We start from the raw sequence: 15,077 nt of genomic DNA, 5'->3' as shown, positions 1-15,077 counted from the left end.
GATATCATGTTCTGCAATCCAAGAGTGCACAAAAATGATGAGAAATTACACTAGAAGAGGCCAAGGGGGGGGGGAAAGGAATCATTAGATTTTAACTACTTTGAAATTAAAGAATAATTATACACAAACAGAAATATCTAATATTGTTTCTTAATATATAAAACTTCAAAAGTAGCCTTCTTTGTTTTAAATTCCAGCAATGTGCTACATTGTTACTAAAATCACGACTGCAGTCGATAGAAAAGCAAATGATTTTCCTAATACGACAAAAGTAAAGGAAGCGAAGGGGGATTTTAATGTATGGGTACAACATGAACAATGAAAGAAAAAAAATTAGACAGTTATTACGGATACACAGAATAAAAGGGATAATAATCTTCGAGAAGAGTAAATAATTTCAGCGCTGGTAAAATTTGGCACCAAAAGACAAGAAGCAGGTAATTTTAAATGACAAATAAACAAAATAAATTTTACTGTTAGCTTTGAAGCAGGTGTTATATATTAAACAATCTTAAGTCACACACAGAATTAGTGACATAACAGATCAAAAAAGAGAAAGAATCAAACTCGCTGTATATTAATATTAAAAGAGCTATACATATATATATTTTTATAGATTTTTTTTTAGAAAGGGCTCAAAAACACCATTCTAAAAACAGATTTCGAAGAACATCTTGGAAACAAAAGTCATAAACCATAAAAGAAATATTTCATTCAGAATTTTAACGTAAGAACCGTTTCTATTTTTAAGTTCTTTACTTAGGTACTCTTATCCATGAGAGAGGAACGCTTAGTCCAATCTACAAGAAAATATCCTGAAATATTTCGGCACTTTAATGAAATTATAGCAATATTTCACTCAGGGAAAGAACATATTGTCTAGCTGCCCGGGTTCGAACCCAGCTTTAATACAGCAAGCCAAAAGACATCAAATGCCATTGAATGATACAGCATTTTGAAATGATGCAAAAAATTTAAATGCAATTTCCTGGAAGCACTATTGTAATTACCTACATACTAAAATTTTGAGCAAAAATTAAAGAAAACTAAGATACTCTTTTTCTTTAGAAGGAAACATAGTCATATACTAATTTACATATGCTCAACGTATTGTACTATAAAACCTAAACACAGGAATGAAATTTTGTCAGCTGTGTGAGATGTCCAATAAAGACAAATTCCGTAAATTGTAGAATAGAACCTAAGTCTGAAAACAGATGAACGGTAAAACATAATTCGAATAGTTTACTTTTAGCACTGAAGAAGGTATTCTACATTAAACTGTCTTAATTCACATACAGAATTAGTAATATAATAGCTCAAAATATTGTAAGAACAAAACACGCATTACATAAACATAAAAAAAAATCTATATACATTTATTAGTGTTACAAGGGTTTATTCTGAAATATTGTAAAGTCACTTTCAATCAAATGATAGAAATTTTCACTCAGGGAAGGGACATTCTGTCTGGCTGCCTAGGTTCCATCCCAACTTTTGTTACAAAAGTTTCATAGAAGAATTTTAAAAATCCAGAAACGAAACTTATGAAGAAATTATTGAACATACCTTGTTCTATGATTTAGCCATTCTTACAGACATAATAACTAAATCTTAATCTTGAGGGGGAGGAGAGAACTTAACTAAAGTCTTTGAATTAAAGGTATTATAAATTCATTTTAAATCAAATTAATTTTGTGAAAATATTACACAAATATAAGGAATATACATTTTTACCATAATGTAATGTACGTTTTGCCACTTTGAAAATCTCGAGAACTAAAGCGTGAAATATAAGAAAACTGAAACAAACATTTGGAAAATGTCATCGAGCTTAAGTTAGTTTCTAAATTAGATGATTTGAGTGTATTTAGAATTAGGCCAACTACTTCATTCACTTCAAACCCATTACATAATACTAGTATTTAAGAAAAATGGTAAAAGATTGCAAATATGTTAAATAACAATTCTACTGATCCAGAAATGAAAGTAATTGATTTTCATCCTAATTAAGATCAAGAATATCACAAAAAGCCATTTGAATAGTCCTAAATCAGAAAAATCATGACCTGTTAAACTTTCAGAATGATAAATTTCTGCTTTCGATCTACTAAAAAATGTGAAAGAGTATTTTCAACAACGAACTTGTTAAAAATCAATGTTCAGATACAGGATAACAAACAAACATCCGAACAACTGCATGGATTTAGCCATAACATCGCATGTATCAGAGGGAAAGAAAAACTCGCAGAAGAAATGCAGTGTATAAATTATAACATTCAAGCATTTCTAGTGAAAATAAAGTTAATATGAAACAAGAATTACCAGCCACAGATGTCTTTTTGCTCTGCACTATTTCTCCATTCTTTTCATCTTCGTTTTTTTTCTTTCATGATATCATGTTCTGCAGTCCAAGAGTGCACAAAAATGATGACAAATTACACTAGAAGAGGCCAAGGGGGGGGAAAGGAATCATTAGATTTTAACTACTTTGAAATTAAAGAATAATTATACACAAACAGAAATATCTAATATTGTTTCTTAATATATAAAACTTCAAAAGTAGCCTTCTTTGTTTTAAATTCCAGCAATGTGCTACATTGTTACTAAAATCACGACTGCAGTCGATAGAAAAGCAAATGATTTTCCTAATACGACAAAAGTAAAGTAAGTGAAGGGGGATTTTAATGTAAGGGTATAACATGAACAATGAAAGAAAAAAAATTAGATAGTTATTACGGATACACAGAATAAAAGGGATAATGATCTTCGAGAAGAGTAAATAATTTCAGCGCTGGAAAAAATTTGGCACCAAAAGACAAGAAGCAGGTAATTTTAAATGACAAATAAACAAAATAAAATTTACAGTTAGCTTTGAAGCAGGTGCTATATATAAAACAATCTTAATTCACACACAGAATTAGTGACATAACAGATCAAAAAAGAGTAAGAATCAAACTTGCAATATATTAACATTAAAATAGCTATACATAGATATATTTTTATAGATTTTTTTTTTGAAAGGGCTTAAAAACACCATTCCAAAAACAGATTTCGAAGAACATCTTGGAAACAAAAGTCATTAACCATAAAAGAAATATTTCATTCAGAATTTTAACGTAAGAACCGTTTCTATTTTTAAGTTCTTTACTTAGGTACTCTTATCCATGAGAGAGGAACGCTTAGTCCAATCTACAAGAAAATATCCTGAAATATTTCGGCACTTTAATGAAATTATAGCAATATTTCACTCAGGGAAAGAACATATTGTCTAGCTGCCCGGGTTCGAACCCAGCTTTAATACAGCAAGCCAAAAGACATCAAATGCCATTGAATGATACAGCATTTTGAAATGATGCACAAAATTTAAATGCAATTTCCTGGAAGCACTATTGTAATTACCTACATACTAAAATTTTGAGCAAAAATTAAAGAAAACTAAGATACTCTTTTTCTTTAGAAGGAATCAAAGTCATATACTAATGTACGGATGCTCAATGTATTGTACTATAAAACCTAAAAATAGGAATGAAATTTTGTCAGCTATGTGAGATGTCCAATAAAGAGAAATTCCGTAAATTGTAGAATAGAACCTACGTCTGAAAACAGACGAACGGTAAAACATAATTCGAATACTTTACTTTTAGCACTGAAGAAGGTATTCTACATTAAACTGCCTTAATTCACATACAGAATTAGTAATATAACAGCTAAAAATATTGTAAGAACAAAACACTCATTACATAAACATTAAAAAAAATCTATATACATTTATTAGTGTTACGAGGGTTTATTCTGAAATATTATAAGGTCACTTTCAATGAAATGATAGAAATTTTCACTCAGGGAAGGGACATTCTGTCTGGCTGCCTAGGTTCTCTCGCAACTTTTGTTACAAACGTTTCATAGAAGAATTTTAAAAATCCAGAAACGAAACTTATGAAGAAATTATTGAACATACCTTGTTCTATGATTTAGCCATTCTTACAGACATAATAATTAAATCTTAAACTTGAGGGGGAGGAGAGAACTCAACTAAAGTCTTTGAATTAAAGGTATTATAAATTCATTTTAAATCAAATTAATTTTCTGAAAATATTACACAAATATAAGGAATATACATTTTTACCATAATGTAATGTACGTTTTGCCACTTTGAAAATTTCGAGAACTAAAGCGTGAAATATAAGAAAACTGAAACAAACATTTGGAAAATCTCATCGAGCTTAAGTTAGTTTCTAAATTGGATGTTTTGAGTGTATTTAAAATTAGGCCAACTACTTCATTCACTTCAATCCAATTACATAATACTAGTATTTAAGAAAAATGGTAAAAGATTGCAAATATGTTAAATAACAATTCTACTGATCCAGAAATGAAAGTAACTGATTTTCATCCTAATTAAGATCAAGAATATCACAAAAAGCCATTTGAATAGTCCTAAATCAGAAAAATCATGACCTGTTAAACTTTCAGAATGATAAATTTCTGCTTTCGAACTACTAAAAAGTGTGAAAGAGGATTTTCAACAACGAACTCGTTAAAAATCAATGTTCAGATACAGGATAACAAACAAACATCCGAACAACTGCATGGATTTAGCCATAACTTCGCATGTATCAGAGGGAAAGAAAAACTCGCAGAAGAAATGCAGTGTACAAATTATAACATTCAAGCATTTCTAGTGGAAATAAAGTTAATATAAAACAAGAATTACCAGCCACAGATGTCTTTTTGCTCTGCACTATTTCTCCATTCTTTTCATCTTCGTTCTTTTTCTTTCATGATATCATGTTCTGCAATCCAAGAGTGCACAAAAATGATGAGAAATTACACTAGAAGAGGCCAAGGGGGGGGGGAAAGGAATCATTAGATTTTAACTACTTTGAAATTAAAGAATAATTATACACAAACAGAAATATCTAATATTGTTTCTTAATATATAAAACTTCAAAAGTAGCCTTCTTTGTTTTAAATTCCAGCAATGTGCTACATTGTTACTAAAATCACGACTGCAGTCGATAGAAAAGCAAATGATTTTCCTAATACGACAAAAGTAAAGGAAGCGAAGGGGGATTTTAATGTATGGGTACAACATGAACAATGAAAGAAAAAAAATTAGACAGTTATTACGGATACACAGAATAAAAGGGATAATAATCTTCGAGAAGAGTAAATAATTTCAGCGCTGGTAAAATTTGGCACCAAAAGACAAGAAGCAGGTAATTTTAAATGACAAATAAACAAAATAAATTTTACTGTTAGCTTTGAAGCAGGTGTTATATATTAAACAATCTTAAGTCACACACAGAATTAGTGACATAACAGATCAAAAAAGAGAAAGAATCAAACTCGCTGTATATTAATATTAAAAGAGCTATACATATATATATTTTTATAGATTTTTTTTTAGAAAGGGCTCAAAAACACCATTCTAAAAACAGATTTCGAAGAACATCTTGGAAACAAAAGTCATAAACCATAAAAGAAATATTTCATTCAGAATTTTAACGTAAGAACCGTTTCTATTTTTAAGTTCTTTACTTAGGTACTCTTATCCATGAGAGAGGAACGCTTAGTCCAATCTACAAGAAAATATCCTGAAATATTTCGGCACTTTAATGAAATTATAGCAATATTTCACTCAGGGAAAGAACATATTGTCTAGCTGCCCGGGTTCGAACCCAGCTTTAATACAGCAAGCCAAAAGACATCAAATGCCATTGAATGATACAGCATTTTGAAATGATGCAAAAAATTTAAATGCAATTTCCTGGAAGCACTATTGTAATTACCTACATACTAAAATTTTGAGCAAAAATTAAAGAAAACTAAGATACTCTTTTTCTTTAGAAGGAAACATAGTCATATACTAATTTACATATGCTCAACGTATTGTACTATAAAACCTAAACACAGGAATGAAATTTTGTCAGCTGTGTGAGATGTCCAATAAAGACAAATTCCGTAAATTGTAGAATAGAACCTAAGTCTGAAAACAGATGAACGGTAAAACATAATTCGAATAGTTTACTTTTAGCACTGAAGAAGGTATTCTACATTAAACTGTCTTAATTCACATACAGAATTAGTAATATAATAGCTCAAAATATTGTAAGAACAAAACACGCATTACATAAACATAAAAAAAAATCTATATACATTTATTAGTGTTACAAGGGTTTATTCTGAAATATTGTAAAGTCACTTTCAATCAAATGATAGAAATTTTCACTCAGGGAAGGGACATTCTGTCTGGCTGCCTAGGTTCCATCCCAACTTTTGTTACAAAAGTTTCATAGAAGAATTTTAAAAATCCAGAAACGAAACTTATGAAGAAATTATTGAACATACCTTGTTCTATGATTTAGCCATTCTTACAGACATAATAACTAAATCTTAATCTTGAGGGGGAGGAGAGAACTTAACTAAAGTCTTTGAATTAAAGGTATTATAAATTCATTTTAAATCAAATTAATTTTGTGAAAATATTACACAAATATAAGGAATATACATTTTTACCATAATGTAATGTACGTTTTGCCACTTTGAAAATCTCGAGAACTAAAGCGTGAAATATAAGAAAACTGAAACAAACATTTGGAAAATGTCATCGAGCTTAAGTTAGTTTCTAAATTAGATGATTTGAGTGTATTTAGAATTAGGCCAACTACTTCATTCACTTCAAACCCATTACATAATACTAGTATTTAAGAAAAATGGTAAAAGATTGCAAATATGTTAAATAACAATTCTACTGATCCAGAAATGAAAGTAATTGATTTTCATCCTAATTAAGATCAAGAATATCACAAAAAGCCATTTGAATAGTCCTAAATCAGAAAAATCATGACCTGTTAAACTTTCAGAATGATAAATTTCTGCTTTCGATCTACTAAAAAATGTGAAAGAGGATTTTCAACAACGAACTTGTTAAAAATCAATGTTCAGATACAGGATAACAAACAAACATCCGAACAACTGCATGGATTTAGCCATAACATCGCATGTATCAGAGGGAAAGAAAAACTCGCAGAAGAAATGCAGTGTATAAATTATAACATTCAAGCATTTCTAGTGAAAATAAAGTTAATATGAAACAAGAATTACCAGCCACAGATGTCTTTTTGCTCTGCACTATTTCTCCATTCTTTTCATCTTCGTTTTTTTTCTTTCATGATATCATGTTCTGCAGTCCAAGAGTGCACAAAAATGATGACAAATTACACTAGAAGAGGCCAAGGGGGGGGAAAGGAATCATTAGATTTTAACTACTTTGAAATTAAAGAATAATTATACACAAACAGAAATATCTAATATTGTTTCTTAATATATAAAACTTCAAAAGTAGCCTTCTTTGTTTTAAATTCCAGCAATGTGCTACATTGTTACTAAAATCACGACTGCAGTCGATAGAAAAGCAAATGATTTTCCTAATACGACAAAAGTAAAGTAAGTGAAGGGGGATTTTAATGTAAGGGTATAACATGAACAATGAAAGAAAAAAAATTAGATAGTTATTACGGATACACAGAATAAAAGGGATAATGATCTTCGAGAAGAGTAAATAATTTCAGCGCTGGAAAAAAGTTGGCACCAAAAGACAAGAAGCAGGTAATTTTAAATGACAAATAAACAAAATAAAATTTACAGTTAGCTTTGAAGCAGGTGCTATATATAAAACAATCTTAATTCACACACAGAATTAGTGACATAACAGATCAAAAAAGAGTAAGAATCAAACTTGCAATATATTAACATTAAAATAGCTATACATAGATATATTTTTATAGATTTTTTTTTTGAAAGGGCTTAAAAACACCATTCCAAAAACAGATTTCGAAGAACATCTTGGAAACAAAAGTCATTAAAAATAAAAGAAATATTTCATTCAGAATTTTAACGTAAGAACCGTTTCTATTTTTAAGTTCTTTACTTAGGTACTCTTATCCATGAGAGAGGAACGCTTAGTCCAATCTACAAGAAAATATCCTGAAATATTTCGGCACTTTAATGAAATTATAGCAATATTTCACTCAGGGAAAGAACATATTGTCTAGCTGCCCGGGTTCGAACCCAGCTTTAATACAGCAAGCCAAAAGACATCAAATGCCATTGAATGATACAGCATTTTGAAATGATGCACAAAATTTAAATGCAATTTCCTGGAAGCACTATTGTAATTACCTACATACTAAAATTTTGAGCAAAAATTAAAGAAAACTAAGATACTCTTTTTCTTTAGAAGGAATCAAAGTCATATACTAATGTACGGATGCTCAATGTATTGTACTATAAAACCTAAAAATAGGAATGAAATTTTGTCAGCTATGTGAGATGTCCAATAAAGAGAAATTCCGTAAATTGTAGAATAGAACCTACGTCTGAAAACAGACGAACGGTAAAACATAATTCGAATACTTTACTTTTAGCACTGAAGAAGGTATTCTACATTAAACTGCCTTAATTCACATACAGAATTAGTAATATAACAGCTAAAAATATTGTAAGAACAAAACACTCATTACATAAACATTAAAAAAAATCTATATACATTTATTAGTGTTACGAGGGTTTATTCTGAAATATTATAAGGTCACTTTCAATGAAATGATAGAAATTTTCACTCAGGGAAGGGACATTCTGTCTGGCTGCCTAGGTTCTCTCGCAACTTTTGTTACAAACGTTTCATAGAAGAATTTTAAAAATCCAGAAACGAAACTTATGAAGAAATTATTGAACATACCTTGTTCTATGATTTAGCCATTCTTACAGACATAATAATTAAATCTTAAACTTGAGGGGGAGGAGAGAACTCAACTAAAGTCTTTGAATTAAAGGTATTATAAATTCATTTTAAATCAAATTAATTTTCTGAAAATATTACACAAATATAAGGAATATACATTTTTACCATAATGTAATGTACGTTTTGCCACTTTGAAAATTTCGAGAACTAAAGCGTGAAATATAAGAAAACTGAAACAAACATTTGGAAAATCTCATCGAGCTTAAGTTAGTTTCTAAATTGGATGTTTTGAGTGTATTTAAAATTAGGCCAACTACTTCATTCACTTCAATCCAATTACATAATACTAGTATTTAAGAAAAATGGTAAAAGATTGCAAATATGTTAAATAACAATTCTACTGATCCAGAAATGAAAGTAACTGATTTTCATCCTAATTAAGATCAAGAATATCACAAAAAGCCATTTGAATAGTCCTAAATCAGAAAAATCATGACCTGTTAAACTTTCAGAATGATAAATTTCTGCTTTCGAACTACTAAAAAGTGTGAAAGAGGATTTTCAACAACGAACTCTTTAAAAATCAATGTTCAGATACAGGATAACAAACAAACATCCGAACGACTGCATGGATTTAGCCATAACATCGCATGTATCAGAGGGAAAGAAAAACTCGCAGAAGAAATGCAGTGTACAAATTATAACATTCAAGCATTTCTAGTGGAAATAAAGTTAATATGAAACAAGAATTAGCAGCCACAGATGTCTTTTTGCTCTGCACTATTTCTCCATTCTTTTCATCTTCGTTCTTTTTCTTTCATGATATCATGTTCTGCAATCCAAGAGTGCACAAAAATGATGACAAATTACACTAGAAGAGGCCAAGGGGGGGGGGAAAGGAATCATTAGATTTTAACTACTTTGAAATTAAAGAATAATTATACACAAACAGAAATATCTAATATTGTTTCTTAATATATAAAACTTCAAAAGTAGCCTTCTTTGTTTTAAATTCCAGCAATGTGCTACATTGTTACTAAAATCACGACTGCAGTCGATAGAAAAGCAAATGATTTTCCTAATACGACAAAAGTAAAGGAAGCGAAGGGGGATTTTAATGTATGGGTACAACATGAACAATGAAAGAAAAAAAATTAGACAGTTATTACGGATACACAGAATAAAAGGGATAATAATCTTCGAGAAGAGTAAATAATTTCAGCGCTGGTAAAATTTGGCACCAAAAGACAAGAAGCAGGTAATTTTAAATGACAAATAAACAAAATAAATTTTACTGTTAGCTTTGAAGCAGGTGTTATATATTAAACAATCTTAAGTCACACACAGAATTAGTGACATAACAGATCAAAAAAGAGAAAGAATCAAACTCGCTGTATATTAATATTAAAAGAGCTATACATATATATATTTTTATAGATTTTTTTTTAGAAAGGGCTCAAAAACACCATTCTAAAAACAGATTTCGAAGAACATCTTGGAAACAAAAGTCATAAACCATAAAAGAAATATTTCATTCAGAATTTTAACGTAAGAACCGTTTCTATTTTTAAGTTCTTTACTTAGGTACTCTTATCCATGAGAGAGGAACGCTTAGTCCAATCTACAAGAAAATATCCTGAAATATTTCGGCACTTTAATGAAATTATAGCAATATTTCACTCAGGGAAAGAACATATTGTCTAGCTGCCCGGGTTCGAACCCAGCTTTAATACAGCAAGCCAAAAGACATCAAATGCCATTGAATGATACAGCATTTTGAAATGATGCAAAAAATTTAAATGCAATTTCCTGGAAGCACTATTGTAATTACCTACATACTAAAATTTTGAGCAAAAATTAAAGAAAACTAAGATACTCTTTTTCTTTAGAAGGAAACATAGTCATATACTAATTTACATATGCTCAACGTATTGTACTATAAAACCTAAACACAGGAATGAAATTTTGTCAGCTGTGTGAGATGTCCAATAAAGACAAATTCCGTAAATTGTAGAATAGAACCTAAGTCTGAAAACAGATGAACGGTAAAACATAATTCGAATAGTTTACTTTTAGCACTGAAGAAGGTATTCTACATTAAACTGTCTTAATTCACATACAGAATTAGTAATATAATAGCTCAAAATATTGTAAGAACAAAACACGCATTACATAAACATAAAAAAAAATCTATATACATTTATTAGTGTTACAAGGGTTTATTCTGAAATATTGTAAAGTCACTTTCAATCAAATGATAGAAATTTTCACTCAGGGAAGGGACATTCTGTCTGGCTGCCTAGGTTCCATCCCAACTTTTGTTACAAAAGTTTCATAGAAGAATTTTAAAAATCCAGAAACGAAACTTATGAAGAAATTATTGAACATACCTTGTTCTATGATTTAGCCATTCTTACAGACATAATAACTAAATCTTAATCTTGAGGGGGAGGAGAGAACTTAACTAAAGTCTTTGAATTAAAGGTATTATAAATTCATTTTAAATCAAATTAATTTTGTGAAAATATTACACAAATATAAGGAATATACATTTTTACCATAATGTAATGTACGTTTTGCCACTTTGAAAATCTCGAGAACTAAAGCGTGAAATATAAGAAAACTGAAACAAACATTTGGAAAATGTCATCGAGCTTAAGTTAGTTTCTAAATTAGATGATTTGAGTGTATTTAGAATTAGGCCAACTACTTCATTCACTTCAAACCCATTACATAATACTAGTATTTAAGAAAAATGGTAAAAGATTGCAAATATGTTAAATAACAATTCTACTGATCCAGAAATGAAAGTAATTGATTTTCATCCTAATTAAGATCAAGAATATCACAAAAAGCCATTTGAATAGTCCTAAATCAGAAAAATCATGACCTGTTAAACTTTCAGAATGATAAATTTCTGCTTTCGATCTACTAAAAAATGTGAAAGAGGATTTTCAACAACGAACTTGTTAAAAATCAATGTTCAGATACAGGATAACAAACAAACATCCGAACAACTGCATGGATTTAGCCATAACATCGCATGTATCAGAGGGAAAGAAAAACTCGCAGAAGAAATGCAGTGTATAAATTATAACATTCAAGCATTTCTAGTGAAAATAAAGTTAATATGAAACAAGAATTACCAGCCACAGATGTCTTTTTGCTCTGCACTATTTCTCCATTCTTTTCATCTTCGTTTTTTTTCTTTCATGATATCATGTTCTGCAGTCCAAGAGTGCACAAAAATGATGACAAATTACACTAGAAGAGGCCAAGGGGGGGAAAGGAATCATTAGATTTTAACTACTTTGAAATTAAAGAATAATTATACACAAACAGAAATATCTAATATTGTTTCTTAATATATAAAACTTCAAAAGTAGCCTTCTTTGTTTTAAATTCCAGCAATGTGCTACATTGTTACTAAAATCACGACTGCAGTCGATAGAAAAGCAAATGATTTTCCTAATACGACAAAAGTAAAGTAAGTGAAGGGGGATTTTAATGTAAGGGTATAACATGAACAATGAAAGAAAAAAAATTAGATAGTTATTACGGATACACAGAATAAAAGGGATAATGATCTTCGAGAAGAGTAAATAATTTCAGCGCTGGAAAAAAGTTGGCACCAAAAGACAAGAAGCAGGTAATTTTAAATGACAAATAAACAAAATAAAATTTACAGTTAGCTTTGAAGCAGGTGCTATATATAAAACAATCTTAATTCACACACAGAATTAGTGACATAACAGATCAAAAAAGAGTAAGAATCAAACTTGCAATATATTAACATTAAAATAGCTATACATAGATATATTTTTATAGATTTTTTTTTTTGAAAGGGCTTAAAAACACCATTCCAAAAACAGATTTCGAAGAACATCTTGGAAACAAAAGTCATTAACCATAAAAGAAATATTTCATTCAGAATTTTAACGTAAGAACCGTTTCTATTTTTAAGTTCTTTACTTAGGTACTCTTATCCATGAGAGAGGAACGCTTAGTCCAATCTACAAGAAAATATCCTGAAATATTTCGGCACTTTAATGAAATTATAGCAATATTTCACTCAGGGAAAGAACATATTGTCTAGCTGCCCGGGTTCGAACCCAGCTTTAATACAGCAAGCCAAAAGACATCAAATGCCATTGAATGATACAGCATTTTGAAATGATGCACAAAATTTAAATGCAATTTCCTGGAAGCACTATTGTAATTACCTACATACTAAAATTTTGAGCAAAAATTAAAGAAAACTAAGATACTCTTTTTCTTTAGAAGGAATCAAAGTCATATACTAATGTACGGATGCTCAATGTATTGTACTATAAAACCTAAAAATAGGAATGAAATTTTGTCAGCTATGTGAGATGTCCAATAAAGAGAAATTCCGTAAATTGTAGAATAGAACCTACGTCTGAAAACAGACGAACGGTAAAACATAATTCGAATACTTTACTTTTAGCACTGAAGAAGGTATTCTACATTAAACTGCCTTAATTCAGATACAGAATTAGTAATATAACAGCTAAAAATATTGTAAGAACAAAACACTCATTACATAAACATTAAAAAAAATCTATATACATTTATTAGTGTTACGAGGGTTTATTCTGAAATATTATAAGGTCACTTTCAATGAAATGATAGAAATTTTCACTCAGGGAAGGGACATTCTGTCTGGCTGCCTAGGTTCTCTCGCAACTTTTGTTACAAACGTTTCATAGAAGAATTTTAAAAATCCAGAAACGAAACTTATGAAGAAATTATTGAACATACCTTGTTCTATGATTTAGCCATTCTTACAGACATAATAATTAAATCTTAAACTTGAGGGGGAGGAGAGAACTCAACTAAAGTCTTTGAATTAAAGGTATTATAAATTCATTTTAAATCAAATTAATTTTCTGAAAATATTACACAAATATAAGGAATATACATTTTTACCATAATGTAATGTACGTTTTGCCACTTTGAAAATTTCGAGAACTAAAGCGTGAAATATAAGAAAACTGAAACAAACATTTGGAAAATCTCATCGAGCTTAAGTTAGTTTCTAAATTGGATGTTTTGAGTGTATTTAAAATTAGGCCAACTACTTCATTCACTTCAATCCAATTACGTAATACTAGTATTTAAGAAAAATGGTAAAAGATTCCAAATATGTTAAATAACAATTCTACTGATCCAGAAATGAAAGTAACTGATTTTCATCCTAATTAAGATCAAGAATATCACAAAAAGCCATTTGAATAGTCCAAAATCAGAAAAATCATGACCTGTTAAACTTTCAGAATGATAAATTTCTGCTTTCCAACTAGTAAAAAATGTGAAAGAGGATTTTCAACAACGAACTCGTTAAAAATCAATGTTCAGATACAGGATAACAAACAAACATCCGAACAACTGCATGGATTTAGCCATAACTTCGCATGTATCAGAGGGAAAGAAAAACTCGCAGAAGAAATGCAGTGTACAAATTATAACATTCAAGCATTTCTAGTGGAAATAAAGTTAATATAAAACAAGAATTACCAGCCACAGATGTCTTTTTGCTCTGCACTATTTCTCCATTCTTTTCATCTTCGTTCTTTTTCTTTCATGATATCATGTTCTGCAATCCAAGAGTGCACAAAAATGATGACAAATTACACTAGAAGAGGCCAAGGGGGGGGGGGAAAGGAATCATTAGATTTTAACTACTTTGAAATTAAAGAATAATTATACACAAACAGAAATATCTAATATTGTTTCTTAATATATAAAACTTCAAAAGTAGCCTTCTTTGTTTTAAATTCCAGCAATGTGCTACATTGTTACTAAAATCACGACTGCAGTCGATAGAAAAGCAAATGATTTTCCTAATACGACAAAAGTAAAGGAAGCGAAGGGGGATTTTAATGTATGGGTACAACATGAACAATGAAAGAAAAAAAATTAGACAGTTATTACGGATACACAGAATAAAAGGGATAATAATCTTCGAGAAGAGTAAATAATTTCAGCGCTGGTAAAATTTGGCACCAAAAGACAAGAAGCAGGTAATTTTAAATGACAAATAAACAAAATAAATTTTACTGTTAGCTTTGAAGCAGGTGTTATATATTAAACAATCTTAAGTCACACACAGAATTAGTGACATAACAGATCAAAAAAGAGAAAGAATCAAACTCGCTGTATATTAATATTAAAAGAGCTATACATATATATATTTTTATAGATTTTTTTTTAGAAAGGGCTCAAAAACACCATTCTAAAAACAGATTTCGAAGAACATCTTGGAAACAAAAGTCATAAACCATAAAAGAAATATTTCATTCAGAAT

The 15,077-nt window shown here is 29.7% G+C and overlaps 1 long non-coding RNA gene across 1 annotated transcript in view; it reads right to left on the bottom strand.

Moving 5' to 3' along the window:
* LOC146993065 (uncharacterized) overlaps positions 1-14,608 on the bottom strand; it is a 58,568-nt gene extending 43,960 nt beyond the window's left edge. The window contains exons 1-4 of the long non-coding RNA XR_015038594.1: positions 14,288-14,608; positions 11,896-12,013; positions 7,111-7,228; positions 2,326-2,443 (exon numbers count right to left, since the gene is read on the bottom strand). This is a non-coding gene — a long non-coding RNA (uncharacterized LOC146993065). The remainder of the gene's footprint in view (positions 1-2,325; positions 2,444-7,110; positions 7,229-11,895; positions 12,014-14,287) is intronic.
* Between the last annotated feature and the right edge of the window lie 469 nt (positions 14,609-15,077).

The sequence above is a fragment of the Stegodyphus dumicola genome, chromosome X1, assembly GCF_044657685.1.
Source record: "Stegodyphus dumicola isolate Sdum_Otavi_A_Nest chromosome X1, ASM4465768v1".
In the NCBI taxonomy this organism is placed as follows: Eukaryota; Metazoa; Arthropoda; class Arachnida; order Araneae; family Eresidae; genus Stegodyphus; species Stegodyphus dumicola.
Note: the sequence above shows the minus strand (reverse complement) of the source record. Positions and strands in the feature narration are given on the sequence as shown.